Source organism: Kryptolebias marmoratus, linkage group LG6, assembly GCF_001649575.2.
Source record: "Kryptolebias marmoratus isolate JLee-2015 linkage group LG6, ASM164957v2, whole genome shotgun sequence".
NCBI classification, from domain to species: Eukaryota; Metazoa; Chordata; class Actinopteri; order Cyprinodontiformes; family Rivulidae; genus Kryptolebias; species Kryptolebias marmoratus.
The window spans coordinates 2,748,473-2,758,933 of NC_051435.1; the positions used below are offsets into that span (position 1 = coordinate 2,748,473).

The 10,461-nt window shown below is 40.0% G+C and overlaps 1 long non-coding RNA gene across 2 annotated transcripts in view; it reads right to left on the reverse strand.

Moving 5' to 3' along the window:
• Window positions 1-249: 249 nt before the first annotated feature.
• Window positions 250-10,461, reverse strand: part of LOC112451362 — a 71,564-nt gene continuing 61,352 nt past the window's right edge. The window contains exon 5 of one of the 2 annotated variants that reach the window (XR_003040175.2): window positions 250-453. This is a non-coding gene — a long non-coding RNA (uncharacterized LOC112451362). Of the gene's footprint in view, window positions 454-8,256; window positions 9,816-10,461 lie in introns of those variants that run through there. The other variant, XR_003040174.2, reaches the window with a different exon arrangement.

Sequence of the window (10,461 nt, forward strand, 5' to 3'; positions counted from 1 at the left end):
TACAATAAAAAGGTTATTTCTTGACTTCAACGCCCCCCCAGAAAGCTGCCTCAGCTCTTCTTCAAACCTCAGAAGTTCGAAGTGTTTATGTGTAAAAAGGTGGATAATAATCCTACAGAAGATGAAATCATCTTTTAACGTTAAGCTTCAAATCTGAGCACGAGGCGACTGGGTTCAGACAGCCAAATTTATGATCTCAAGTGCAAAAAAGATGATGTTTATTTTACTAAAAACAGGACACTGTAAATTCCACTCTGTTGTCGTGGCACATTCAAGTACTCCTGCACTTGCCTTATTAATTACCAGGAATGCACTGTCCGGATTTCCCTTCAAAACCTGGGAGCAGAAAATTACGCCACGAAGAAGCTGCAAGCTCCTCCCCCTTTTCGACCCGTTTGTCTTTGCTCTGGTTTCGTGTTTGGTTTGGAGAGCTGGTGTGGAGGCAGACCAGTCCTGAAAGGAAGGGGATGTGTAAAAATGGAAATAAATGGTAGAGGAAAGCAGTCTTTTTTAAAGGGAAATGCTTTTAAACTCGCTCTGCCATAGTTCACCGATAAAGTGGAATTTTTATACACGAACACAAAATACTGTATTAAAGGTCAGCGAGGGCGGAGTTTGAATCTGCTTTGTGATTCAAAGACATAAAAGGTACCAACTTGGCAATACTGAGAATTACTTTCAGTAAATCTCCTGTTTACCACAAAACAAAAACACTTCTAAGGTTAGATTTTGTTGTTAAGCTGAATTATAAACTGAGGAAGTTGTTTAATCTGACAAAAAAAGGAGAAATTTCAAAGTTAGAGGCTTCAAATTAAGGACAGTTGGATGGTTATTTTTATGATTTTCATGAAAGAAAATGTGGAATAAATCAGACAAATTGGTTTGTATCCTTTTGTAAAAGACAAAATATCAAATATCACTGAAATAACTTGAAACTGACAAAAATAATAAGAAAAAAATCAAACATTGCTTTTAAATTTTGGCTCAAAAGAATAAAAAAAAATCTAATGAAAGGATGGTACTGTAACCTAATTAATTTGTTGNCAGGTGTCCTCAGGTGTCCTCAGGTGTCCTCAGGTGTCCTCAGGTGTCCTCAGGTGTCCTGCTCCACTCCTGCAGCTGTCTCAGATCTGAAGGCTTCCTCCTCCAGATGTTTCAGCTCCTTCCACAGATGTTCAGCAGGATTTAGATCAGGGCTCAGAAGGCCTCTTCAGAACGGTCCAATGTTTGGTTCTGACCCGTTCTTGGTGTTTTGGGTCTTTATCCTGTTGGACCCATGAGCTGAGACTGAGACCGAGCTTTCTGACTCTGAGCAGCACATCTGGCTCCAGGAGACCTTGATAGTCTTGAGGTTTCATTGGACCCTGAACAGATCCAGGACCAGAACAGAACCGAGCCTCCTCCATGTTCCCCTGTAGGTTCAGGGTTCTGGTCTTTGGTTCTGGTTTGGGTCTGTGGACACAGATCTGATGGGACTTGTTGCCAAAAAGCTCCAGTTTTGTCTCATCTGTCCAAAGGACATTGTCCCAGAAGCTTCTCTCTTTTTATGATCTGGTGTCCTCCTCAGTCGTCTTCCATGAAGTCCCCTTTGTCTCAGACAGACTGATGACCTTTGACCTTGGAGGTCACCTTTGATCTCTTTAGTCACCATTCGTATTATCAGTCTCTTTAGTTGTCCTCTTGTGGACATGTCCAGGGAGGTTGTCTCCAGTCCTGTGGACCTTCTGTAGTCTCAGGGACATCCAGCTGTTTGGAGACTGTCCTCTAGTCTTCAACCTGCTGCTCAATCATCGTCTTTCTGAGCTCCTGAGACAACTCTGTCCTCAGCTGTCTGTCCTCCATGTTCAGTGAGGTACACACCATGATCCCAAACAGCTCTGTGACTACCTGTCCCCCTTTAAACAGGCAGACTAACTGATTCCAGGACTGAAGACACCTTAGATTAGTTCAATCTTTATTAGCTGATTTTTAGTGATTTATATTTATTTTTTTACTTTATCACTTTAGTCAGTTTCAAGGTATTTCAGTGACCTTTGTGAGGTTTTATTACTTCAACAAAATACCAAAAAGTCTGTCTCTGTGAAGTAACTGCATCATTAGCATTTGTTCATCCCTTTGTGCATGCATAATGTTTCATTTTTTATGAACTAAACTGAACCTAAATTAACTCTGAGGTGTAATATATTAGTCCCTTTGTGCAGCAGTGAAACCACCTACTATTTCCCCATCCTTTGACATTGTTGCAGAAGCAGCAGCTTGTGGGAAACAAGTGAAAATTATTCAAAAGGGGATTTCACGTTGACATCACTGCCGAAGCTTTCACAACACATTAATGGATATCAGCTGTTTCGTCTCGTTTCAGAATCAGCTTCCTCGTGTTTTTAAACTTTAGCCGCAGCCCGGATCTTATCAGCAGGTGTCTGAAGGTGCGCATCACTCCTCGATGAAATCACCCGGCGACAATGGGAAGCATTCAGTTGAGCTGCGCCTGTAGGTTTTAGATGGAAACTTCACAGCATCTTGTTGTAAATAAAGAGCTAGACTAGCTTCAGAAACAGACAGAGCTACATAAACATGTCCGCTCTTTTGTTCAGGGAATCCGTGCACGTTCTTATAAGCGCCGCTCTGTAAACACACTTTGACGCACTCCTGCACACCTGGTTTGTGGACGATTACCTGCAGGTTTTTACAGCAGTCTAGACTCTTTATTCTCGGGAATGTTCATTGTGGGGCAGACTCGGGTGTTAACAGCAGATTAGAAGCTTTAAAGAGCTCCGTTTAAAAAAAAAAGTCTAATAACTTCACGTCGTTTTACCACAAACAGACATTTACATAGAAACAACGGAGGGTTGTGGGTTATTCCCTCTTTATTTCTTAGAAAACTTGTAGTTTTTGGAATTTTACCTTGAAGTTTGACAATAGAAACAACAGTGATGGCATCAAAACATGTTCATGTTCATACGAGTTTGTTTTTTTATGTTAAGATCAGAAACTCTTTGCAGCAAATTTTTGGCTCTAAAGTAGTTAAATGATAACAAACTCTTGCTTTTTTTTAGTTTAAACAAACAAATTTAATGATTTAACGTTGTAATAATAAAAAAATAAGTATATATTTGGATATTCTGGTGGTGGCATGCTTACTGTTGATTTAATTTCACATGAAATAAGTTATTAAAATGTATTTGTTCAATAATTTAAAATGACAGAAATACAACTAGTTGTCAATTTTTGTTTTTTTGTAATGAAACATAGACGTTAAAAACTCAAAATGCAGCTCTTTAATATAACTTTTTCTGATGTATTCTTAATTGTTTTTGATCATTGTTTAAGTTTTTTTTGTTCCTTAATCCCCCGGAGCTTCTGTTTTGTTACGTTTGTCGTCTTTGTAACACCACACTGAAGTAATTTTAAAGAAAACTGGTAATATAGTTTGATATACAGGTTTAAAAAGCATTAATCTGTTACTTTGTTTGCTTCTAAATGGAGATATTTCCAATTTACTGTTTAATCCATGAAACTACCAGCACAAGTGTGTGGGATTAAAAATTCTCAGAAACTACATTAAAACTTTATCAGTTCCTTTTTTAAAACTTTGTTTTGAGAGTTTTTTTTTCATCTTTTATCTTTATTTTAAATAATACCAATCATTTTTGGGGTAATTGCCAAGCACCTATTATTTAGTTCTTATATATTTATGTTTACAAATTATACTAAAGGGAAAAAAAAACCTGAACTGGGGAAATAAAGTCTTATATAACATCAAGTTTTCCTTTTTTCCAGAGCAGGAGTACGCTTCTATAAACTAATCCATATTTTTTCGTTTTAAAACATATTTTTCTAATTAAAGTGTCACTCTGCGCAGCTTTATTTAAAACGCTGAAACTTGAAAAGCATCTGTTATGCAGCATATTAATGTCAGGCGCTTATAAAAAACAGAGCTTCTTGTTTTAAGAAGCATTTTTATTAAAACAATCTTTCTGCACGGCTCCTTCTGGAAACTTGTTAGATTTTAAAAAGGGTTTTAAATTTGCAAAACACCTCAAACTACTCAGAAAGAACAATTTAATTTTATTTATTAGAGCAGGTCTGTTTTAGCTGGTGATAGGATGTATTTAAGTGACCAAATCTGAGCCAGAATTTGAATAATTCAGGCTGTGGAGGCTAAATTTCTTCTAAATCCTGAAGAATGATCCATAAAACCGAGGCCAAACCGCGAGTCAACTGTCACCTACACTACACGTCGATCTTGTGGCCTTGGCGTGGCCGGTGCGTGCAGCTTGAAAGTTAATTTCCTGCTGAACTCTTCGTATACGGCACACATCTGAAGCAGCAACAACTTAACACTCGGGCCGTGAAACCTTAAAGGTTAGTGGAAGGAAACGTGCGCTGCCAAAACATCCAGACAATTTTCATGCAGGATGTTTGCCGAGGTCACTCCTCAAGCAGTTGTAAAAATAATTAAGAAAGAAACCTTGAAGTTCACTCGACAGGATTTTGAACTTAAAAAGACTGAGTGCAGCGAAAACACAGGGGAGTTCTGACAAAGTGAAGATCTGAGAACAATGCGGCGCGATTACAGAGTTCAGCTCTGAAACGGTTTTCATGTGAAGGCGAAAGCTAAAGAAATCAAAAAGCAGCGCTGCATTAACATCCTTTCATTTCTGAAGCCTAACCCTGATCTCAACCCTAACCTGTACATGCTTAAATCTGAGCTCAATTCCTACCTTAGCCCTAAACCCAAACCCATCCATCCATCCATCCTCTTCCGCTTATCCGGGTCGGGTCGCGGGGGCAGCAGCCTAAGCAGGGAGACCCAGACTTCCCTCTCCCCAGCCACTTGGGCCAGCTCCTCCGGGGGAATCCCAAGGCGTTCACAGTCCCTCCAGCGTGTCCTGGGTCTTCCTCTGGGCCTCCTCCCGGCGGGACGTCACCAGGAGGCATCCTCACCAGATGCCCGAGCCACCTCAGCTGGCTCCTGTCGACGTGGAGGAGCAGCGGCTCTCGGGTGACCGAGATTCTCACCCGATCTCTAAGGGAGAGCCCAGACACCCTGCGGAGGAAACTCATTTCAGCCGCTTGTATTCGCGATCTCGTTCTTTCGGTCACTACCCAAAGCTCGTGACCATAGATGAGAGTAGGAACGTAGATCGACCGGTAAATCAAGAGCTTCGCTTTTTGACTCAGCTCTCTCTTCACCACGATCGGTACAGCGCCCGCTAAACCCATAACGAACACCATGTTCAAACATAAGGGTGTCCATAAAACCTAACCCTCAACCCAAAAATGAGGTTCCACCGTATCAAAACCAGGCTTTGGTCTCCAATCCTGGTCCTCAGGGCCACCATCCTGCAGGTTTTCCTTGTTTCTCTGCTCCAACACACCTGATTCAGAGGTTAAATCATCTCTTCATGTTCTGCAGAAGCCTGTTAATCAATCATTGATTCAAATCAGGTGTGTTGGAGCAGAGGAACAAGTAAAACCTGCAGGATGGTGGCCCTCCAGGACCAGGATTGGCAAGATATACATGTACCCCGCAAATGTGTTATCCAACGAGTACCTTGTTCGTTCTCCTGTAGGTACGGGGCTGTATTACGTATTGCTACTAAATCAGTTTCTCTAATTCATTCATAAGACTTCAGACTTCAGACTGCAGAGTAATAATAAAAGATGATATTTGCACATTTCTTCTGCCGTAGTTTTGGTGCCAGATAAGAAATGACGAATTATCATTCCGTTGCTTTAAAATTATTTTATTTTGACCCAAACTATCATTTGTGCTGAGTGAGGTTGTCTTTCTCGGAGGGAGGAGGCTGTAAGATGAGTCGTGTGTTAAGATTGGCGAACCTGTGCACAGAAAGGAGGATTTGACTCTAAAACTATGTCAGAAAAAGAGAAATTACTGTATAACTGGCAACCCTGCAGCGTGTAAAAAGTTGCATACACAATGGTTGTTTGGACCGACAGTGAGGTTGAGTTGCTGCAACATGTCCAAAAAAAAAAAAGAGCGAGAACTGCAAACGGCATATATCGTTGGTGTGCTTGTGCAGAACGGCTATCGACTGCGGCCGTCTGTGGCGTGCTTCGGTTTCAGAGAAAACGAGCGGCGTTGTCGTGAACAGCTCCTGAGGTGAGGCGTCTTTACGACCCTTCGGTTCTGATTCGTGTTCGTTTAGATGCCACACACATGCTTTACATTATTCATGCACCGATTACTCAAGTATATTTTTGTTTTTCTTTAAAATAGATCACTTTTGTGAGCCTCCCGCTTCGCGTCTTCATTTTGTTCCAGTTTTTGTAACACAAGCAGCTGCATAAATCTTTCTCTCATTATCTTTTCAGCTGTCAGGCTCCAGTAGAGGGTCTCAACTCATGAGGTTTTTGGTTCAATATTGATTTAATAAATCAATAAATTTCCCATTTTCTGTTCTGGCGCACATATTTACTCATTTCACTGAAGTGTAAATATTCTTGATATTGTTTTCAAACACAGAAACAAGAAAAAGGTGTAACGATATTATCCCATATTACATTTTTTTTTGCTCTGGTTTAAAAATATATCTGCTGTATTTTCAGCTCTGAGCTGGAAACTTAAAATAAAACAAATAAGAGAGGAAAAAGTTCCCCTCAGACCTTATAAAACTTCACATTCTGGTTTCTGTTGACATTGCCGGAACATTTTTTAAGCTCTTGGTGCGAAGAGTCGTACAATATTCCACTACGGAAGACTACGACGCGTAAACACGAAGGCGGCTGCCACGAAATGATTCACGGGTTATTTTCGGCTCGCGAACGGAGCGGATCGGAAGTGAGGGGCATGCGATCGGTTTCTCTGGCACTTCAAAAAGGTATCACGGAAGATTGGAGCAAGTTGGAATATGTTCTGCGGGTAAAAACAAATTATTATTGCAATTTACTATAAATACAGCACTCCGGTTGTACTTGGCAGGCTGCGAGGAAACTAAACATCAAGAAATACTAACCCAGCTGACCTCGATGACACGATACAAACGTTTCCTTAAATAAAAAGGCTGCAGCAGCTTTATTTGTATTAAAGTCTGGTTAATAAGAAAGTTCAGATGAACTCTTGAGTCTCCTTTTGAGTTAACAGCAAAGAAATAAATAAATAGACGCAAGTTTTTCCCTTTGTTGTATCAAGTTTGGGCCAAAAGCTGAGCTGAAAGTGATTGACAGGCTGAAAATATCCAACAGAAACTTCTGAAGACCTGCAGAATATTTGCTCCAAACCACCTAAGAATCCAAGCAGGTCTGGTTCCTTCGACGTGCAATAAGAAATGAAGGGTAACACAAGCCTTCTGCGCCGTATCTCTTCCATCTTTCTGAAGTTTTACCTCTTTTCTTCCTGCGTGGAGTATCTTTTCGTTTACCTAACCAATCTGTAAAGCCTCGGGGATGAAGAGACCTGGAGATGTGCCTGCAGCGGTGTACAGTACACGGATCATTACCCACATAATTTTGTTGGAAACACTTAACTCAACCGCTGCCACATGTGGATCAGAACTCGTTTAAAAACAACACGGCATGATATACGACTATTTTCCAGCCTGCAGGATCCATAAAAAGACGAGCAAATCATTTATGCATAACAGGAACTTTATGGCTCGGCCTTTTGTTTTTTTTTTTGGGCACTCGGCTAAAAGTGATAAATTAAGGAAGCAGAAACTGCAAAAACAGAGTTGAAAATTGGTCAAAAATTTTTCTCTTCATTATACATATATTATCTTACATTTTAAAACTCAAGCTTGTGAGAACTTAGAATAAGTTTCAGTGGCTCAAAGTTAAGGGCAGAACGTGCAGAATCTGGAAAAGAACGATGAAATTAGACATATATATATATATATATACACATATATATATATATATATATATATATATATATATATATATATATATATATATATATATATGATATGTTATTAGGTCTATTATCTATGTTGCTGTGTTAGTTGAAACTTGGAAACTTAAGACTGCTGTACGTAGAAAAGGATAAAAAAAAGGTTTGAACATCAACAAACGGTGCAAAAACTGTACTATACTTCAATACAGTAACCATTTTCTAAGACCCTGAGCATGTTCTTACTGAAATATTTGTTTACAAACCAAATTCTAAAAAAGGTTTGGACTCTAAAATGTAAATAAAACAAAACGCAACAACTCGCAGTTGTAATGGATGCAGTATGTGGTTTAATATCATCTTCCTGAAATATAAAAAACATGTCGTCTTTGTGGGAGCAAACATTTTAAAACCTGAGATTCAGCCTCTAAATGCTCTCATTGACCCTTTTCCAATTAACCTAATTAGTTACTAAATGCTCCTCCAGATGTTTCGTTGCCCCCAAATCAACTTTTTGAGACGTGTTGGCATCAAATTCAAAATTCTTATTTTTCCAGCCTCCAAAATATTAGCCTTTTTTAGTTTAAACACTTGATATGTTTAATATGTTCCCCTGTGAATAAAATATGGGTCGATGAGATTTGTAGATCATTGCATTTTGTTTACACAAAGTCCTAATTTTATCAGAATTTGAGTTGGAGCATTTATTATGACGCACATCCGAGCGAAATTCATCTGCATTTCTTTTGTTTCTTACAGACATTGTGAGATTTTAGCACTGATTATTAAAATAAAAACACACAGCATCACTAGCACAGTTTTGAATCAACAAAGAAATGAGTAATTTAACTAAGCTGCACATGCAGAAATGCCAATAACCATCCTTATTTGATACTGTAGTTCCTTTCTCACATAAATTTAACATCTGTGGTAACCAGACAGAATATTCTGATTAATTAATTGTGCCAAATGTTCCCCATGAGGTCACTTCATGCTTCCCCCCAAAAAAACAGATCCCATGGAAACCACCGTATGAACTTAAGACGGGATGACAGATCCAAATTGATGAAAACGAGTGACTGAAACAGCCGAAAATTGGTTTTGATGCTCTTTAAAACAACTGTCAAAGCCAAGTCGCCGCCGACCGGAGCAGACGGTTCTGCAAATGAAGCTTCAGTGGTCCATTAACTTAATTTCTTTCTACGGACGACAGAATCATTTTGGAAAGCCTTCAAAGGGCTGCGTTTGGAAGCAGTAAAGTGGCTCCGAGGATCTGAAGGGATTTGTAAAGCCAACAGCTGAAGTAATCCTTTGATTTTGCACAATCATGATTTGTGGCGATCCAGCCAGCAGCGTCGCTTTATCAGACTTTTACAGCAAGCACCTGATACTTAAATTTCTTCTCTTTTAAATAGACCTCGTCCTATAAAAGAAATTTGGCCCGTGACACTGAAAACAAGCGAGTAAAGAGAAGCAGATTTATGACTGACAGGACTGAATATTAAACACACGGGGTGTCCTGGAGTAACAGTCAGCGGAACTGGCACAGAAACCTGCTTTTAAATCACATTTATCCAGGCAAACGGTATGTGACGTGAATTAAGCTGGACTGTGCAGAGCATAAATAACCAATCTGAAGTTAAACTCAGTGCCAGGAACATCACAGGCCAAACATTTAATGTGCTTTAAACACAACCGGTTAAAATATACTAAAGAAGTTCATATTACAAGCTGTGAACCAGGTAAAATTAAACAGGTGATTCAGATGTTTGCATCTTGTTTTGTTGTTAATATTCAGGTAATAATGAGATTCTGCTTCAGTGTTGGAAGAAAACTCATGCATCTTGTTCCTGCATCAGTTTCTCTTTTCTGAGACGGATTTATTTAGATGTAAAAACAGGTCACCCTGCAGCACATCAAAGTTTTGTTCTCCTGCCGTCGAGTCGGATTGACGAAGGACTTCCTGACAAAGGAAGTGGAACAAAAGCATCGTGAGGAATGACATTACCATACCTGCTGTAAGACACTGCAGTAGAAAACATCCAAACTTTGATTTTTTTTTGGGTCATAGAAGATAAAACCTGTAACTCACTGGAATGAAATTGTTGGTGACAAATTGCAAACAACAAATTTTCCAGATTGTCTAAAGTTGGGGAGGGTTCTCAGGGCCTCCCTCTCGTCTCGCTGGAAATTTAAAAGCGTGCAAGAAATGCAAAACAACTGTGTGAGGGTTTGGTGGCTGATAAAACCAAATTGTGACTGATTGGAGACAAAAAAGAAGAGCCTTTTTCACCGGCTCTAAAGGTCCCGGCTCCACTCTACTCGGCTTGCTTTGCAGCGCATTTCCATTGGCATTTTTTCGAGGTCGGCCCTGCTTTTTTGGTCCCTGCTTCGGAGTCGGGCCAGCCGGCCGGCCCTGCTTCTTGGGCAGCGCAAGCTTAGTTCCTGTTCACTCATTTGTCGTGGGTGTGACCAGATGCAAGCATAAAGAGCGAAGGTAGGAATATAAACAACAGCGTTAGCTTACCCTGCAACGTTTCTGCCGTCTGTCCCCCAGCTGAAGGCCTGTAAAGCCTGAAATCTCCGGCTGATAACAGCTGTCCTACTCC